Source organism: Coffea eugenioides, unplaced genomic scaffold (assembly GCF_003713205.1).
Source record: "Coffea eugenioides isolate CCC68of unplaced genomic scaffold, Ceug_1.0 ScVebR1_1874;HRSCAF=2804, whole genome shotgun sequence".
NCBI classification, from domain to species: Eukaryota; Viridiplantae; Streptophyta; class Magnoliopsida; order Gentianales; family Rubiaceae; genus Coffea; species Coffea eugenioides.
The window spans coordinates 80,474-86,668 of record NW_020862309.1 but is presented as its reverse complement, the minus strand read 5'-3'; the positions used below and the strand labels follow the sequence as shown (position 1 = coordinate 86,668).

Sequence of the window (6,195 nt, the reverse complement as noted above, 5' to 3'; positions counted from 1 at the left end):
GTTGGCTGAAATATGCGCTTGTGGAAGAATCTTGCTGGCTTTGGTGATTGCTATGTTCACACGTGGCATAGCTCTTATGGATTGGTTTTGGATATGGCATTACAGCATTATCAAAATGCAAGCCCTCTGCACCAACCAAAAAAAAAAAATCTATATATATATATATATATATATATGTGTGTGTGTCTATATATATATATATGTAGAATTCAAAATTTGAGGTGTCTCTTTCAATGTGTTCACTTCCAAAGTACACAGCAACCTCACGGGAACCAGATTTGTCAATCAGCCATTGGTTGTCGGAAAGATTATTATGTTACTTCCAACTGGAAGGATCGGAAAAAGAAAATTAATGTTTTGCATTTTTCCTAATTTTCAGTTATCTTTCTAGTTTAAACCCAGAATACAGAACAAAAAATCAGCAATATTTACCCAAAAATCCATTTATTGACTATTACAACAAGAGTACGGGAATTACTGGCACCCATAAAAAAGAAAACGGGAATTACTGCTGCTGATCTTCTGTGGGATCAATCAGATACATGAACAATCTTTCCAATAAATATTCTCACCAAAATTGCGAAATTTGGGTAGGAGAGAGAAAGCTTTTGGGGAATCTTATAAGTTTAGCTATTAAGGGGTACGATGTTATATTGGGTATGGACTGGCTAGCTAAGTACGATGCACAACTTGATTGTAAGAGAAAAGTAGTGGAATTTCGTATACCGGGGGAGGCAACCCTAAGGCTCGATATAAGGGGTAGTTTAGCCTCATCTGCATTAATTTCGGGTATTCGGGCTAGGAAATTTCTGTATAGAGGGGCCCAAGGGTTCCTAGCTTTTCTTATAAACACTCCCACTGATAATTTGAGGGTTGAAGATGTGTCGGTAGTAAGTGAGTATCCGGATGTGTTTCCTGATGAATTAGTAACTTTACCTCCGGAGAGAGAGATAGAGTTTAAGATTGACCTGTTACCGGGGACATCACCTATCTCTAAGACCCCCTATCGAATGGCACCTGCGGAACTCAAGGAGTTGAAAGTACAGTTGCAAGACCTGTTGGAGCGTGGGTTTATTCAGGAGAGTGGATCTCCGTGGGGGGCTCCGGTACTCTTTGTTAAGAAGAAGGATGGAACTTTAAGATTGTGTATCGATTATCGGGGATTAAACAATATGACCATTAAGAACAAATACCCACTTCCCCATATCGATGAACTGTTTGACCAGTTGCAAGGCGCGGTGGTCTTTTCAAAGTTAGATCTCCGACAGGGTTACTATCAGTTGCTTATTAAGAAAGAAGATATACCCAAGACTGCTTTCAATTCTAGATATGGGCATTTTGAGTTTGCAGTCATGCCCTTTGGGTTGACCAATGCCCCTGCCGCCTTTATGGATTTGATGCATCGGGTTTTCAAACCCTACCTGGACCGATTTGTTGTCGTGTTTATTGACGACATCTTGGTCTATTCTAAAACCCGTGAGGAACATGAGCAGCATTTGAAGCTAGTGTTACAAACCCTGAGAGATCATCGGCTATACGCCAAATTTAGTAAGTGTGAATTTTGGTTGGAGAAAATCTCTTTCTTGGGACATGTGATTTCAAAAGAAGGTATTACAGTGGATCCCGCGAAAGTAGAGGCAGTGGCTGAATGGAAGAGGCCAGAAAACCCCACTGAGATTCGCAGTTTCTTAGGGTTGGCTGGGTACTATAGACGCTTTATTAAAGACTTTTCCAAACTGGCTGGCCCTTTAACCGATCTAACGAAGAAAAATAGCCGTTTTGTGTGGGATACTAGGTGTGAAACCAGTTTCCAGGAGTTGAAACGAAGGTTAACCAGGGCTCCTGTTTTGGCCTTGCCTAATGGGAAGGACAGTTTTACTGTTTATACCGATGCTTCGAGGGAAGGCTTAGGGTGTGTGTTAATGCAAAACAAGAACCACTACTACAAAAGTGTCCTTTTATGACATTCAAAAGCGTCATTATAAATCTATGTCATGACGTTTAGGCTATAATGACGCTCTACTGAAAGCGTCGTCCATTCTCGCGTCACGATAGGTTTATGATAGTTTTACGTGTCCCAATTTATCATTATTATGACATTATTAAATGTCATTATTTATGCCTATTATGACACTTTATAATGACAAGAAATGCTTGAGTACAATAACATATCACAACACTTTTTTAATATAAGTAGATAGCAATATTATGACACTTTTGAAGAGTAACTAGATCAGGCCTTTATGACATTTTCTACTTGTTAGTATAGCATCCAAATTAAAGTGTTTCAACTTCCTGTTGCATATTATCTAACGTCAGAAATCACATTTCATCCTGCTGCACAAGCATCTCAGATCCTAAATTTTGAAGGATTGTAACGTAGCTAGTACAATAATATAAAAGAAGCAATGCAATCATCCAAACTTGAGCAAAAGTACATCATCCAAAAAATCCACACCAAAAGTGTCTACAAATTACATACTAATTTAGATGATTTTAAATTAGTCGTGTACATATGAAGGACACCTTTAACAGCAACTCAACTACAAAGTAAGGAAGATGTCTTCAAAAAACTGCCACTTGACCCAATGTTGCTTTAGTTTTCTTCAATATTCACCTACAAGTGTCGTAAACCAAACAAGACAAATTACAATTCACACAGGCAAATGAGATGATGAATAATAAACACAAACAAATATAAGAGAAAAAGAATCCACTCCGTGACTAGCATAACTCCGATCCCCACACGTGGACAAGCAAAAATATTCCAGCTTATAAGTTAAACTGGAATAAAAATTCTCAATCAGCTCTGGATTGGCCTGCTCGGGAAGAAAGGATAATCCCAACAAAAAAGCTTTGGCTGTGGTGCATTTGCTCTGCAGTAGTAACATAAAAATTCTGAAGCACACTTGATAGTGGACATAAAATAAGTAACGTTAGATACAGAAAATCACTAATGGTGCATAACAGCATGATAACTGCTGAGCCCAGGAGATTCATCATAAATCATAAATGAACAAAAATCAAACTAAAAGCTTTTCTGTTCTAAGTTTAAAGACTATGCTAAGAGTGGGAAACTATTTTACTAATTACAACTCAAAGGTGACTGACAGGTTGTAATAAGTAGAGCAAGAAGTTTATCAGTTGGAACAAGCAATAGAAGGACACAATCACTAAAGAGTAGTCCTTCAAAGTAACCTCATAACACTTACTTTTCTTTTTTGCATGTTTACCTGCCATAAGTATTTTATGATAAGGAATATTTTAAGTTATGTAAAGCATCAGAGATTCAAGTCTCTCTTTCTTTCTTTCTTCTTGTTCTTCTTTTTTATTTTTTAACACAACTACATTGAAAAGTAGGTTCATGAAACAAATATTAAAATACAAAGAAACTGGAAAGTATTAGGTACTTTAATATAAGGAGCAACATATCTGGGCACTGACATTGACATTGAGCTTGCCAATTGGGTAGCAGAATCTGGGCATTGAGGAAGTCAGGCCTACCCAAGACCCTTGGATCCTCTAACTTAATACATGCCCTTTACAATGGCATTTGAGACAGTTTCTCGTAATTATAGTTTCATAATTTTACTTACTACCTTCATCTTTGCAACAAAATCAAGTTTCTTCACATCAGCTTACGATCTCTACATGTTTGTCTACTAATGGTACAGAGCTACTATGTTTAGAAAGTCAACATAACCACTAGTTTGTCAGCTACCGAAGTTCATTAATAATCATCTATCTAATGCAGGTTGAAATGCAAAAAGGCAACTACCATACTTCACTTCATGATCTTTAGGTTTCTAGTGAAATTCAAGAGGCAACAATAAATAGCAGGCTGATTTATTACAAAACCAGAAATTCCACAAGATAAGGAGCACGAATAGTAATACAATATGGAAATGCGAATTAACCCTGAAGTAAAGTTACAATAAAACATGGAGACCAGAAATGCATAACACATTCACATAGTTTTCTAGGAAGACAAGCCCCTAATTAGAGTCAAACAATCTCAGATGCAGTAGGCTTATCCCATACTAACATGTACCTTATAACATCTGTTAGAAGTACCATGTATTCTCATGAGCTCTACTATTCTACAAGGGACTCTATCCTGAAATCCCAGCAAAATGAGCAGAAACAAGCTCCAAAAAGTGAAACCGATATATGTTTCAAACAAAAAAGGCCTAAACTAAATGTAAGTTAGTTAGTTAGACACAGATATCCAACCAATAGAAGCACAATTTACAAACATCAGCAAAAAAATAGCTGCAAGAACCAACACAAATAGACAATACATCTCTTTAATCAGGACAAAAACAAGTTAAACTACCTGATACCAGCATCACCGACAATTCTGATGGCCATTCCCGCGGAAAGGCCAGTGAGACCGCAAGCCAAGCCAGAAGAAAGATGTGCATAGCCATCAAAGAGGTAATAAGCTTTGGTCTTAGAATTAATTCCAGTACTGATGACGACAACAATAATCAAACCGTAGATACCCAGCACACCAGCCATAACAACCGGGACGATCGACTTCATCACAAGCTCTGGCCGCATCACCCCCATTGATTCCACTCCTACCCACTCTTCGTTGTCCCATAAGCAGCTTCCATGCCTAAATTCCCATAATAAATTGGAAAAATGAAAAACATAAATCGACATGAAATTTGATAAAAAAAAATGTAAACGTAGTTATCTATGTTAGGGTTAGGGATCGTACAGGAGAAGACAAGGGCGGCAGCCGCGCCGAGGAAGCCAAAAAAAGGAGCAATTTCATCGCCGCTAAAAGTTGATGACATTTTTCTTCAGATTAAGATCGCTTTTAGGTTACAAACTAGAAAATTGATCGGAAATTCGATCGAAAGAGCTTTCCGGAATTGGGGGCTCTCTCTCTCTATTGCAGCGATCCGATTGGTAATTTTGGGTGTTTTGACACTGCTGCGCTGTTCCGCTCCAGATCACATGTTTCAATTGGAATGATTGGTTTTATCCGGAGAGAAAAAATTTGGGGATGAAAGAGTAGAGCTTGAGATCAGGTAGGTTCTGGAGGAGGGCTTACAAATTTTTTCAAAAAAAGGCGTCTTAGTGGAGAGTTTCAGCATTTTCTGTTTTTTTTTTCAATCTGTTTCCAGCCATTACGACATCGTTATGGTGTTTTCTTTTTCTTTTTAATGACCATTCCTATTGCATGTCATATTAAGATTGTATTATGACATTTTTCTAAAAGTGTCATAATAGATGTGTCATTAAAGACTATTTTTGTAGTAGTGAACGTGATTGCTTTTGCCTCTAGGAAACTGAAAACCCATGAACAAAACTACCCTACCCATGACTTGGAGTTAGCTGCTGTGGTCTTTGCTCTGAAAAAGTGGAGACACTATCTCTACGGGGTTACCTTTGAGGTTTATTCAGACCATAAGAGTCTTAAATACCTTTTCTCCCAAAAAGAGTTGAATATGAGGCAACGCCGGTGGATGGAACTCTTAGAAGATTATGACTGCACGATCAACTACCATCCCGGTAAGGCTAACGTAGTAGCGGACGCCTTAAGTCGGAAGGCTCAAGTAGCAGGGTTAATGGTCAAGGAGTGGGAAATGATAGGAGCAGCTAGCGAGTGGAACCCTAGACTGGGATGCAAACAAGTAACTTTTGGGAATATTCGGGTGACATCTGCTATTCTCGATCGAATTAAAGAAGCCCAAGAGAAGGATCCGATGGTACAAAAGTGGAAGGAAAAGGTGGAAAAGGAAGCACTACCTGACTTCAATTTGGGTCCTGAAGGGATTTTAAGGTATAGGAACCGAGTAGTGGTAGCCAATAATGAAAACCTGAAAAGAGAAATTTTAGAGGAAGCCCATCGATCGAAATACACGATCCATCCTGGTAGTAATAAGATGTACCAAGACTTGCGACGGTTGTACTGGTGGGATAAGATGAAGAGGGAGATTGCTCAATATATCCAAACCTGTCTGATTTGCCAGCAAGTCAAGGCTGAACACCAAAAACCCTCTGGACTGTTACAACCTCTTGAGATACCCTGAATGGAAGTGGGAAAATATCACGATGGACTTTGTTTCTGGACTGCCAAGAACTCAAAAAGGACATGATGCCGTTTGGGTGATCGTTGATCGGTTGACCAAATCGGCTCATTTCTTACCCGTGAATGTGAAGGATTCCATGGATAAGCTG

The 6,195-nt window shown here is 38.6% G+C and overlaps 1 pseudogene; it reads right to left on the bottom strand.

The window, feature by feature from the left end:
* Window positions 1–4,332: 4,332 nt before the first annotated feature.
* Window positions 4,333–5,047, bottom strand: LOC113755965 (annotated as a pseudogene).
* Between the last annotated feature and the right edge of the window lie 1,148 nt (window positions 5,048–6,195).